Below are 14,236 nucleotides of genomic sequence, written 5' to 3'. Positions count from 1 at the left end.
TTTGCAACTTTCGAGTCCTTTGGCACCTGAGTCCAAGGCACAATTAAATATTATGGCCACCGCCTCTGTTAATTTCACTCTTATTTCTCCCAGGATCCTTGGGTGCATCTCATTTGGCTCAGGTGATTTCACAACTTTAAAGCAAAAGCAAAATACTGTGGATGCTGGAATTCTGAAACAAAAGCAGAAAATGCTGGAAAAACTTAGTAGGTCTAACAGCATCTGTGGAGGGAGAACAAAACAGTAAGTCATTCGGACTCGAAACATTAATTGTTTATTTTTTCATTCCAAATATGCTTTAAGACCGGCTGAGTTTTTCCAGAATGCCCTGTTTTTGTTTCACAACTTTAAGTATTGATAACCTATCTAATATCTCCTCGAATTCAATTTTAAACCTTTTTGAATCTGAATCACCTCCTCTTTCACCATGTTCTGGGTAGCATTTTCTTTCTTTGTAAAGGCAGTTGCAAAGTATTCATTTAGACTCTCGGCTATGCCATTTGCCCCCATGTGTAAATCCGCCTTTTCGTCCCTTATCATCTCATTCCCGAATGGCAGGAGTTGTAACTTGATCTTTCTTATTTTCTATCCCTATGTGAACAGAACCTTCCCCTTGCTTTCCCAGTTTCAGGCAAAATTAAACTGAGACGCGGTCTCTAATGGCGGTCGGATTACCCACAATTCCCTGCGCCTCAGAAACAGCTCTATCTGCCGCGGGTTGTCCGGGTGGATGGCGCATGCTCGGAGTCTCCTGCTCTCTTTGCTTGAGGTTGGTACCGGAGAGAAGCCGAAAGCGGCGGATTGTGAGAGTGGAGAGTGGTTCCCATCAACATGTTCACACTGACGAGAGACCATTCAACTGCTCCAACTGTGGAAAGGGATTCACTCAGTTATCCCATCTGCAGACACACTAGTGAGTTCACACTGATGAGGCCTTTTAAATGCCCGGACTGTGGGAAGTGCTTGAAATGTTCCAGGCAACTGGTGCCTTATTAACATGTTCAGACTGACGAAAGACCGTTGAGGTGCTCTCCTAAATGGGCCTGGGTTCAGGCAATCCTCTGACCTCACTGTACACCAGTGAATTTACACTGGGGAGAGGCTGTTCTCACGCTCCGAGTGTGGCAAGTCATTTGGGTGTTCATCCACACTGCAGAAATAACAACCAGTTCACAAGTATAAAGACAAAATACTGCAGATGCTGGAAATCTGAAATAAAACAAATTGTAGAAAGACTCGGCAGGTCTGGCAGCATCTGTGAACAGAAAAACAAAGTTTACGTTTTGAGTCCACATAGACTCTTCTTCAGAAGAGTCACATGGACTCGAAACATTAACTCAAGATGACAAGTAACTACAGTGATTGGATTTTGCTGTTAATCACATTTGAGACTGAACCATGTTCTATGGGGTCTGTTTCTGCTGATGTTAATGAACTCCAACCCAGTTATAGGGGTTAAAATTCTGGATAAAAGTCAGATAAACTAGCTTTGTGTCAAACACACCGTGTGTCGAGTCTTTTTTCATTTCTCTACAGAAGTTAGTTCATTTTGAAGTGCTCTCTCTCTCTCCCCTGCCTGTTCTGTTCTCACCTCCAACAGCAAGTGTGAGGAGCTCATGGAGCTTCTTTGTCCCTAAGGTTGAGTCAATCCGATCAGTTGCCTCTGCTGCTTCCCTCCCTTCCACTAGTTCACCGGGTCAACTGTCTATAAAGATCCCCCATGCCCGAGCTCTGAACTCAGATCTTTCTCCAGTTTCCTATTTCCCTTCATAACCTTTCAGTGTTCATCTTGTCCATGAGACTCGCCTTCTGCTCCAGTGACCCTATTCCCACTGAACTGCTGACCATTCAACTTCTGCATGTTGGCTGATATTGTTCATGTTTTTTTCCCTCTCTTCTGGTACTGTCCCTCTCACCTTTAAATCCACCGTCATCATCCATCCTAAAAAAAGAATCTATCCTTGATACCTCCTATTTCTCATCTACATGCTGCCACTGGGTGACATCATCCAAAAGCACCATGTTAGTTTTCACATGTACACTGACAACACCCAGCTCTACCTCACCACCATCCCTTTCCATTCCTCCACTGTTACTAAATTATCAAACTGCTTATCCAACATTCCATACAGGATGAGCATAAATGTGCTCCTTTGAAGAATTGGGTAGATCAAAGCCATTGTCATCAGTCACCAGTACAAATTCCGTTCCTTAACTCCCGAGTCCATCCCTATGAGGTAACATTGGGATATGTTTTCCGATGTTTGTCAAGCCAGCAATCTTTGTTCCTAAGCGAGAGAGAGGGGGAGGGAGAGCCATTCGTACAATATTCAATACACTTCTGAAGATTTTATAAGAATATTTGACAGTGATTTCTTACAGATCTCCCCACCTTGAGAAGGGAATATCCTTATTGATTTCTCACAACTGATTTCTGACTAACCTCACTATTTCTAAGCTACGAGCTTGTTTTCCTAATTTCTTTATGACAAACCGTGGATAACATACTAAAGCTACTAGAATGATCAGAATCAGCAACACAAACCCTTGAGCTGCCACCAAGAGTAAATGTGAAAACTTTATCCACTAAATGTGATAACTATCGACAGAGATTCATCCTCCCCACCTGCAGATCATCTCACACAATTTTAAATTATTGACATGTGGTAAATACATCTGGTTCAAACAGAAGTTCATGCACGGACTTTTAAGATTCTCTAGCTCAGTATTCGCCTTCATTCACCTTGTGGATATTTTCTAAATCTAGAGTTTGTTTCCCTCTTCACTTTAATTTTACTCCCTCTGATAGGTACTGGTGTGTCTAATTCTATCCTGATAGTTTGAAAGCCAGTTTCTCTATGGAGTGTGTGTCAATATCTGAATGATTTAAAATGTTGTCTCATTCAATTTTCCACAATAGTCACTTTATGTTGTTCTGTTGTCAAGTAGCTGAGTGTGCCTGGGACCTGTTCTTCAGTGCAGGGTAACCATGCATTTCCACATGGCGACCTGGGAGGGATGGATCCGGCGGCTGGGTTAGATAGAGAGTGTGGGGATGGCAGATTCAGCAGCGGAATTCAAAAGGGAATTGGACCAAATACTGCAACATGTCCAGGGAAAAGGTAGGGGAGAGGGGCCAGGTGAGTAAATTCCAGAAGAGTAAGAGGTCTCCCTTTACTGACTCAGATGAAGAGTTTTTTTCTCTTTTTTCAGAGGGTCGTCAGTCTCAGGAATTTTCTCCAGAAAGCAGTGGAGGCTGGGTCACTGAATTTATTCAAGGCTGATTTAGACAGATTTTTGATGGTCAAGGGAGTCAAGGGTTATGGGGGGCGGTGAGGGTGGAGGTGGGTACGGACAGACAGACAGGAAAGTGGAGTTGAGACCACAAGATCAGCCTTGATCTTATTGAATGGTGGAGCAGTGTCAAAGGCCTGAATGGCCTATGTTCCTCTGACCCGGCTGAATGGTCTCTATATGTTGTTTTGGGGTCTGATTTTATGGTACAGTGAGGGGCTCGAAAGACAAAATGGTCTATTCCTGTTGCTATTTGTTATGTTCTAATTCAGTACCGTTACCAATCAAGGCGATGGTTACTATCATATTGCCAGCAGTAGCGTATGCAAGTGGTCTCAGGCTCTGGATTTAAGCACCAGTTCCCATTAAGTCATGGATTTTAATCCCACTTTTGCCAAATTTCAGTTGGTTTGTCTTTCAGACGTTTCATCAAATCCCTTAGAATAGGCTCGGGGTATTTGACATATGACGTGGTTCGTCTTGGTAGGTAGAACAAGGGAGGCTGTAGGAATTTCAGGGTGACTGGGAATAGAATGCCCTCATTCTCTGCTGTAACCATTCCAGGATTTTACAGGAACAACAATGACGCTAGTATAAGGCCTGCAGCCGCGACTCTGTGGTTCAAGGGATGGATTTAAAATCCATTGTGGCCTCCCCACGTGGGTTAGAGTCCTGCTGACTGTACTTCTCGCTGTTCCTTCGTTTTGCTGCCTCCAGAATGAACTATTGGTTAAATGGAATCAGCAGCTTCCAAACACTCCCGTCTGGTTTTCCTGCTTCACTTCCGTGTTGCTTCATTTCTGTTGGTCCATATGAATTCACGGAATTTGCAGTCAGAAATGATACAAAACTGAACTAATTTGTGCCATACTTGCTTTCTGAGAGTTTTTCTGTCCTTAGAGACAAATCCTTGCTCGCTACCACTCACATTGTATATTTCTGTCTGTGTCAATTTGGTTCAGTTCCCCGAGGGGTGAACACATTTTTTACCATCGCAAACCTTATTCACTTTCGTTATATATCTTCATGGTAAATGGTACAGAGAATAACAACAGGTTGAAAAGTTGCAAGAGGAGATTGACCCTTTGTGTTTATTTGAGTGGAGACTGCTTATTGACTCAGTGCCTGTATGTTACACAGGGGAGGATGATTGAAATTTTCACTGAGCAACATTTTAACAGACAATGGATTCATTCATTGTGATGGTGTATTCCAGTTCTATATATGCAATTTGACAGTCAATTTCTATTCATTGCTTTGAACCCAATCTTTCTAATAGGTTGGATGTTATGCACATGTTTGTTTCAGTTTCTCGCGTTATTTGAAATGAATATTCATAAATATATTTAGTCATAGAGTCATAGAGGTCTACAGCACAGAAAGAGGCCCTTCAGCCCATCGAATCTGCGCCGTCAAACAAGTTCCTAACTGTTCTAATCCCATTTTCCAGCACTAGGCCCATAGTCTTCTATGCCATGGCATTGCAAGTGCACATTCAAATACTTTTCGAATGTTATGAGGGTTTCTGCCTCTACCACCATTTCAGGCAGTGAGTTCCATATTTCCACTAATCTCTGGGTGAAATAAATCTTCCTCACATCCCCGCTAAACCTCCTTCCCCTTATCTTAAATATATGCTCCCTGGTTATTGATCCCTCCACCAAGGGGAAATGTTCCTTCCTGTCTACTCTATCTATGCCCCTCATAATTTTATACACCTCAATCTTGCCCCCACTCAATCTCCACTGCTCCAAGGAAAATAACCCCAGCCTATCTAATCTCTCCTCATAACTAAAACTCTCCAGTCCAGGCAACAACTTGGTAAATCTCCTCTGCACTCTCTCCAGTGCAATCACACCCTTCTTATGATGCGGATTCCAGAACTGCACGCAATATTTGGAGACATGCAATACTTATGTGAGAATTTACCGAATAACAGCAGGGTTGGCAAAGTTTGGACAACATTTCCTTGTAGCCAAATGACACAAAGCAAAATTATGTCAGTAATATGAGTAGAAGCAGGAAGAGAGGGAGTCTACTTGACCCTAGGTTTTCTTAAACCATTAAACCTTCAGTTGGAAGCTAACACTCTAGTGGTTCAGCCTCGGTGCTTTCACCGCCTGGGTTCAATTCTGTCTTGATGTTGTTCAAAATATCGTAACTAGCAGCCAATTTATGGTTTGAAAAGGTGTCAAATTAGACTCGAAACCTTCACTCTGTTTCTCCCTTCATATTTGTTGTCAGACCTGCTGAGAACTTCCAATACTTTCTGTTTTTATTATAACATGAATTACTGTCTTTATTATACATATGATCACAAGAAATAGAAGCAGGAGTAGACCACACGGCTCATCGAGCTTGTCACATCATTCAATTCGATCATGGCTGATCTTTGGCTTCAACTCCATTATCCTGCCCATTCCCCATATCCCTTAATTCCCCGAGAGACCAAACATATATCCATCCCGGCCTTAAATGTATTCAATGATGGAACATCCACAACCCTCTGGGTAGAGAATTCAAAGATTCACAACCCTTTGGATGAAGTAATTTCTACTCATCTCAGCCCGAAATTATCGACCCTTTACCCTGAGACTGTGCCCCAGTGTTTTAGATTCCCTGACCAGCGGAAACAATCCCTGTGTCCACCCTATCAAGCCCCCTCAGAATTTTACAGGTTTCAATCAGATTGGCTTTCATTCTTCTAAACTCCAGAGAATAAAAGCCTTTCATCTTAGGACAACCAGCACATTCCAGAGACCAATTTAGTGAACCTTCCCTGCACCGTCCCCAATGCTTTTATAAATGTGGAGATGAAAACAGCACATGGGATTCCAGATGCCGTCTCACAAAACCCTGTAGCAAGACTTCTTTATTCTTGCTCTCCAATCCCCTTGCAATAAAGGCCAACATGCTGATCCTGCATGCTAACAAATTTCTCACATTTTAAAAGCATTCTGTTATTCTCATTTTTATAACCAAGTGAACATAATCGCACCTGCCGACATTATAATCCATCTGCCATCTTGTTGCCATACGGACTCGAAACGTTAACTATGTTCCTCTCCGCAGATGCTGTCGGACCTGCTGAGTTTTTCCAGGTATTTTTTTTTTTGTTTCGGATTTCCAGCTTTTATCTTTTTACAGTGCTCTGCTCAAAGGTTACCTTGTTACCAAATTTCATAAACATTAATCGCAGGCTCCAAGTGAGAATTGAACTCACGACCCCTGGTTTACAAGACCAGAGCTCTAAACCACTGAGCTATGGAGCCACTTGCTCTATCCCGCTCACAGTAAGTCTCCTAGTGGAACGAGGAACAGGACAACGTTCTGCATGGATAATATTTGATAGATCTGGAAATGCCTGAAAGGGAGAACAGGAAGTTAAAGATGCGACATGAAAGCGGCAGAATTTGACGTGTGTCAGTTGCTTTCAGTGATGAATGTCTGCCGTGGTAATGTGAGAGATTTTACTGCCGACTGTTTACACTGACACAAATATCACTCCTGACCAATCAATCACAACTGCTCTTTGAAAGCAGCGCGCCAGGCCGAATGGCCTCTTTCTTTGCTGTAACTGTCTACAATTTGATGTTTCCCAGCATAATTTCCCAGTCATTCCGACATTTTATTACACGCTTGGGGGAATGTACTTTCTTACATCCTCGCTTTTGAAGTCAAGACACTGAGCAAACTCAAAGTTTTTCTTGAATTCCTGAGCAGGATTTGGAACCAGACCAGGTGAACGACACTGTATTGGTGCCAATCCTTCACTACAGCTACCCCTTAAAAACACCTCTGGTGAAAGTGTCTGAAAAATGGCAAACGTGGCCCAGACAAAGCACGTTGCAAGAGTTATAGACAGCTTTCCTCGTGATTTCGAGGTGAGGATTCGGCCCTTTCGCCGCCGTGGCCCGGACTCGATTCCCGGCCAGGCAATGAAGGTTTATTGATCTGGTACAAACTGTTAAAACAGGCCTGATTTACTTATTGATTGAAAACAGAAAACAGCTCCGCCCGAATCAGTGGAGTGAGAGTTGAAGTTTCACATCAGAGCTGCAAATATCACACGTGGAACAGCTTCGAGAAGAAATACAGTCCCTAGTGTCCGAGGGATTTCAGTTTGGACTGTTTGTATTTACAAATTCATTCTCTCGATGTGTCCATTGCCTTAACCACTCGACCACAAGGACTCGGTGTCTGTTTAAATGTGAAAATTTCAATCGCCCTCCGCTTTGTAACATACGGACACTTAATAACTCAACAGTCTCCACTCAGAAATACAGAAAGAAAATTCCTCCTGAACCTTTTAAACCTGTTTTTATTTTCTCTCTACGATTTTAATATGAAGCCACACAACTAAGGTGAATAAAGTGTGGATCGGTAAAAATGAGGAACTGAAGCACATTGACACACACAGGAACACACACACACATATAAACCGAGAGTGACAGAGGGCTAAGGAGAGACAAACAGCCAGAAAGAAAGGATGTCATCAAACCGGCTCAGTTTTGTTCCATTTCCATATGCAGATTTTGCAAATCCTTGCAGATGAAAACGCGGGAGTTTTTGTTTGATTCCATTTATCCGACAACTAATTCTGTTGGCACCTGGTTAAAATCGGGAATAACGAGAACCGCAGTCAGCAAACCAACATTGGGGAAACCCCGATGGATGTCAGTACCATCGCCCTCAACATTCGACCGCGACTAACAGCACTTCCTGAGGGAAAACATGTTCATATCAAATCAGAGATGACTATGAAGTAAGTCGTACGGCCCGTCGTATCTGTGCTGGCTCTCAGGAAGAGCGACTAAACCAATTCCACTCACACGCCTTTCTCCCACAGCAATTTCTATTGACATTGTCTCTCCTCGTTCACCCTGTCAAAATAAAGGACCACAACCCGCCCCAACCCCCACCCCCCGTATTAAACTGGAGTTGTCTCTTGCTCACCCAAAGGGAATTCCTAATGTGCCCGAAAGTGGGAAGCAACTGAAAATTTGGGAGCGGTGGGATTCGGACCCACTCCTCCAGAGACTGGAACCTGAATCCAGCTCTCCCGTTTGTAGAGCAAATGGAATTAGATTGTAGATATCAGCTCAGAAATAGTAATGACCTGTTTGATCAGGGTAAAGTTCTTTTGTAATTCGATATGAAATCAATTGCATAAATAAATAATGTTTGTATCAAAAACTGTATAAGGAATCTTAGACCAACTCTTCATGTCATTGGGTCAGGGAAACTTTGTTAACTAAGGCAAACTGTGCATGGATTCTGCAGAAACTCCTTCTTCAAGCGAGAAATGGACAATGATTGAAAGGGAGAATACTCAGGTTTAAGGAAAGAGAGAAGGAATTTGAGACGAATTGGTTAGCTCTTTAAAAATAGCTGGCACAGATACGATGGGGTGAAGGGCTTCACGTTGTAGTAAAAACAGGAAATGCTGGAAAAACTCAACAGGTCTGACAACACCTGTGGAGAGAGAAGCAGAGTTAATGCTTCGAGTCGGCCTGAATCTGAAGAAGAGACATACGGACTCAGAACGTTAACTCAGCTTCTCTCCCCACAGATGTTGCCAGGCCTGATGAATTTTTCCCAGCACTTTCTGTTTTTATTTCAGATTTCCAGTATCTACATTATTTTGCTTCCATCTTAGGGCCTCTTGCTGCGCTGTGCCATTTGATGAGGACATTGTTGATCAGTCTGTCTCCAGCATTCCTAATGAGAACAGCCGAATTTCATTTCTTCAAAACAAAGACCCAAAGTGCTGCTGCATGACGTCACCGCTTAACATTCCAGACAGCTCCATTGGGATCTTTACAGCTCAGGGTTTGTGCAGGGCAGTGGGGTTCACGGTCATTTCACATGTGGCAGAGCAGCGGTTTGAAACTGGGCAACAACATTATCCAAGCTTGCTCATTTAAGTGTGAGTGAATGTTCAATCATTTACATTTGTTGTTAATAATGAACACAAGGGTTCGAATCCTGCCGTCGAAGGACATATCATTTAAATAGGAGAAAACACGATCAAACATGTCCGTATTTTCTTATTCAGTGGTCAGCATTGGCGCAGTGGTATTGTTGCTGGGCTAGGAATCCAGGGATAAAAGCAAAATACTATGGATGCTGGAAATCTGAACAAAAAAAAACACAAAACGCTGTAAAAAAATTTCAGCATATCTGGCAGCATCTCTGGAGAAAGGAAGAGAGTTAATATTTCGATTCCATATAACTCTTCAGAGTTCTTTGAAAGCAGCACACAGGGCCGAATGGCCTCTTTCTTTGCTTCTCTATACTTTGATATTTCACAACACCACTTCTTTCACACTCATTCTGCCATTTTATAATCCACTCTTGCGAGTGGGTTCAAAGCTCAACTACGTGCACAAGACTGGAAGGAACCTGCGACTGTGGATAATCGGCCCTGTGCACATTCCTGTAATCCGTATATGGGAGAATCAGGAAGATGAGATCCCAGATTATCTTTACCATGTAATCTGCAAACGCATTCTTTCGAAAATCCTTGGGTCCCACATTCTCTGTCTCTGATTTCCAGGGAAAGCTTGGGTTCATGAACTGACTGTGTCTGCATCAAGCAGCTAATTGACCTGGGAGCTGGACGGGCAGAGGGAGCTGGAGGTGAGGCAGGGACAGAAGCAGAAACAGATGCGAAATGACAGTGTTTTGAATTGGATGTGTCTCCGTTACTTTCAGTGATGAATGTCTGCCGTGTGTTCCCTTGTCAGTTTCACAGGAGCCGCAGTGATGAGGTTGGTGGGTTTTGGAAATTGACAGTTACACATGAGCAGCTTGTGGGGCTATTTCACCTCACTGTCAATTTCATGTTCCAGCTCACAGAAACCGTTGTTGTAATTGACTGAAGAATTCATTCCATTTAAAATGGAAACATGGATAAAAGCAGCGTCAATAAAGCAAACTGAAACGAACTAGCCAGTTTCCCTGGTGGTATAGTGGTCAGGATTCAGCGCTTTCACCGCCGCGGCCCGAGTTCGATTCCCGGTCAGGGAATGCAAATTTATTGATCTTGTGAAATTGTTAAAGTGAGTGTTAATTACTTATTGATTGATAACATTTATCAGCTCCACCATAATCAGTTGAAGTTTCGCCTCAGAGCTGGAAATATCACACTTGGAAGAGGTCGGGGACAAAGACAGGAGCGGAGTGAAAGAAGGACAAGAGAAGGGCTGTTTGAAAAGCACTGACCATAGGGATGCTGGTGCCAAGAAAAATATGGGTGAGAGAAGGGCAAATTCTGGTGCCTACTGTTTGCATTGACAAACATATCACTCCTGATGGATCAACCAATCACAACTACTCTTGAAAAGCAGCTCATTAGCTCATTGAGGCTGAATGGCCTTTTTCTATGCTGTAACGTTCTATAATTTTATGTTGCCCAACAGCACGGGTGCTTCTTTCACAGTCATTCTGCCATTTCATAACCCACTCTAGCAAGATGTACTTTCTTACCTTGTATTCGGCTCTTTTGAAACCAAAACATGCAGCAAATTCAGCGAGTTGTCATTTATAGCACGAGATTTGTCACGAGACTAATTGAACGACACATTAATGGTTCCAATCCTTCACTGGAGCTCACCGCGACTAAAGAGCACTGTTATCTTTAGCCTGTTATGTAACTTCTTGCAGTATATCTGCTGAACAATATAAGCTTATCACAGCTCTGCTTTCTTCACATTGAAATCCAGTGCGAAAATACGAGAAATTTCAAAGCTGAGCAACGTAGACAAGACTGGAAGGAGCGTGTGACTGTGGATAATCGGCACTGTGCACATTCCTGTAATCAATACCTGGGGGGAATCAGGAAGATCCTGGTGTCTCTTTAGCCTGTTACCTATAAACCGACCACGTTCTGTTTAACGTTCGCACTAACTGACTGTGTGTGGTCAAACAGCTCCTGGAAGGGCGGAGAGAGCTGGAGGTGAGACAGAAAGAGATGGGACATGGAAGTGCTTTGAATCAGTGGTGAATATCCGTCGTCCAGTTTCAAAGGAAAATAGGTTGGTGGTTATTTGTTTGAAAGAAGCTGCACTCAACGTGCGCCGAACCCACGACCCTGAGATGAAGATCCTTTGATGTACCAGTTGAAGTAGCCGGGCACACATGACATATGTATCCCATATCCCAACATTCATGGAGACAACTGTTGCTTTCCACCTGCAGCCTCAGCTTGTTCTGAATTTCAAAGTGTGGAAGGTATCGAACTACACAAGTCCCAAGGTTGCAATATTTTCCTCTCAATCATCAATAACATCATTCACATCTTCCTCTTCTTAGCTGCACCTCCTTCCAAACATCGCAAACTCCTCTTGCATCTTTCATCCTGATATTTTTCTCTGTAACATTTTCATCTGAAGCTGCACAACTAATGTGAATAAAGTTTGTGATGGTAAAAATGTGTTCACCTCCTCGGGAAACTGAATCACTTTGACACACACAAAGGAACCCACACAGGGATATACACCGAGACTGACAGAGGGCAAGGGTTTGTCTCTAAGGAGAGACAAGCGCCCAGAAAGCAAACATGACACCAAGTTTTGCTTCGTTTCCATGGTAGGTTTTGTGAATGAACAGAAAGAGGAAAACGCCCGCTTGTTTTGATGGGTTTTATTCAATGTAACCGATAATTAACTCCGTAGACACAGAGTTAAAACCAGGAATAATGAGATGCAGGAATCCCCAATGGATTTGGACTCCATCGCCTAAACCACTCGACTACGATGACTGCCCCTATGCACAGGGTAATTTTGTTGTTATAAAATTATAGGCGGCCACAGCAGGGAAGGAGTACATTCGGCCCATTGTGTCCGTGCCAGCTCATGGAAAAGGAATTTAGGTAATTCAACAATCCCGCCTTTTCTCCACAGCCATTTTTATTTTTATTGTCTCTCCTCAGTATTACTGTTAAAGTGAAACATGGCATACACCTGCTTTAACTGTCAGCTGGCACCTTTTCGACTAACAGGGCAATTTTAGCAGCAGTGGAATTTGAAATCACGCCTCAATTAAGAATGAGACCTTAAACCATAGACAACAACAACAGCTGCGCTACCAAGCTCATGATGCTATTCCACATCGCCTTGACTGGATCTGGACTCCATGGCCTGAACCACTCGGCCACGATGACCGGTCCCATGGATAGGTTAGTGTTGTTGGTATAAAATTATAGATGGCTATAGCAAAGGAGGAGGAAATTCGGCCCAGTCTGTCCATGCCAGCTTATGGAAGAGGAATTCAGCTCATTCGACAACCCCACATTTTCTCCACAGTCATTTATATTTTTATTGTGTCTCCTCGTTCTTCCCATTAAAGTGAAACACCGCACATACCTGCTTTAACTGTGAGCTGGCATCTTTTCGACCAAGAGGACAATTTAGCAGCAGTGGGATTAGAAACCACGCCTCAATAAAGAGTGAAACCTTAAACCAGCACATACAACAACTCAGCTGAATTACCGAGCTCAGGATGCTACTGCCCATTGCTTTATCTGATGCTGTTACTGAAACAGAACAGAACCAAAGCGGCAACAATACGTCATAAGGACCCACAAGCCTCCTCCGTCACTTAATAAGATCATGGCGGATCCCCAACCTCAACACCAATTTCCCACCCGATCCCGATTGCCCTTCGTTCCTTAGAGTTCAAAAATCAGGAGAATTTTTGGATGTTTTTTCTTCCATTGATCCGAGAGTTCTGTGGACACCTGGTTGAAATAAGCATTAATAAGAAGCACAGTCGGTAAGATTGGAACTTTCCTGGGGAAACCCCAGTGGATTTTAAAGGCATCGTTTTCACCATTCAAAGAAGAGTGACACCTTCAAACACCTATAGCCACTCTACCGAGCTCAGACTATTAGTGCCCATCACCTTGACTGGTATGGCTACTCAAATAGAACAGGAGCAAAACAGCAGAAATACTTCATAAGGCCCCACAAGCCTCTTCCATCACTTAACAAGATCATGGCGAATCTCCAGCCTCAACACCAATTTCCCACCCGATCCCGATAGCCATTCATTCCCTCAGAGTCCAAAAATCAGGAGAATTTTTGGATGTTTTTTCTTCCATTGATCCAGGAGTTCAGTGGACACCTGGTTGAAATCAGCAATAATAAGCACAGTCGGTAAGATTGGAACTTTCCTGGGGAAACCCCAGTGGATTTTAAAAGAATCGTTTTCACCACTGGGACACGCTGATTGACCAAGGGCCCCAGTGCTTTCCACTCAATCATCAATAACAACATTCACAGCTTCCGCTTCTCAGCTGCACCTCCTTCCAAACATTGTGATCCATTTTCCTCAGGATTTTCTCCTGGATTTAATGTTTAGCTGCTTTGTGACCTCATTTTGAAATCAGATTCGCTTCAATATCCAACACAATTTGAATTACAAACCTAATGGATAAACAATGGAAAAATGTCACTCGGTAACACAAATCCCATGGTGCTCATTTTCAGATTAACAACAGTTAGCTTTTCAATAAAATGAAGGAATTTTAGAGTGAAACGATTTAGAAAGTTTCTGTGACTTTTATTTGTGACTCGCTCACTCGGGTATTCTGTAAATGCTGCTCGGAGGTTTTGTGACCAGGATATAATCTACCTGTGTTTTCCTGAGCCTGTGCTCGGTGTATTGGGAGGTTTGGACCGAGTTGGAGTATCTTGCGTCCCAGGGATGGGCAGTAACCCGCTGATTGAAGCTGCAGTCGCCGCTTTCTGCTGGCAGCGGGTGATTGGAGAGTGCGGGGATGGAATATTGCTGCTTGTCTGCTTTTCTCTGTCTCACTCACTGTGGAGCTGAGGAAGAGGGGATCATTGATGGGTTTGTTTGAATCCAATAACTTCATAAATTTCCAGTGTGTTGGATATCAGTGCATGGTAGGTCTAAATGTTTTCTCATTATATTT

The 14,236-nt window shown here is 43.1% G+C and overlaps 1 non-coding gene and 1 pseudogene across 1 annotated transcript; both read right to left on the bottom strand.

Annotated features, from left to right (window-relative positions):
- Window positions 1-14,236, bottom strand: part of LOC144673145 (uncharacterized) — a 62,465-nt pseudogene that overhangs the window by 26,932 nt on the left and 21,297 nt on the right.
- trnat-ugu (transfer RNA threonine (anticodon UGU)) lies at window positions 6,492-6,566 on the bottom strand. Its single transcript has one exon. It is a non-coding gene; the product is annotated as a tRNA-Thr (tRNA).

The sequence above is a fragment of the Cetorhinus maximus genome, unplaced genomic scaffold, assembly GCF_964194155.1.
Source record: "Cetorhinus maximus unplaced genomic scaffold, sCetMax3.hap1.1 HAP1_SCAFFOLD_305, whole genome shotgun sequence".
NCBI classification, from domain to species: Eukaryota; Metazoa; Chordata; class Chondrichthyes; order Lamniformes; family Cetorhinidae; genus Cetorhinus; species Cetorhinus maximus.
This window is presented reverse-complemented; position numbering and strand designations above follow the sequence as displayed.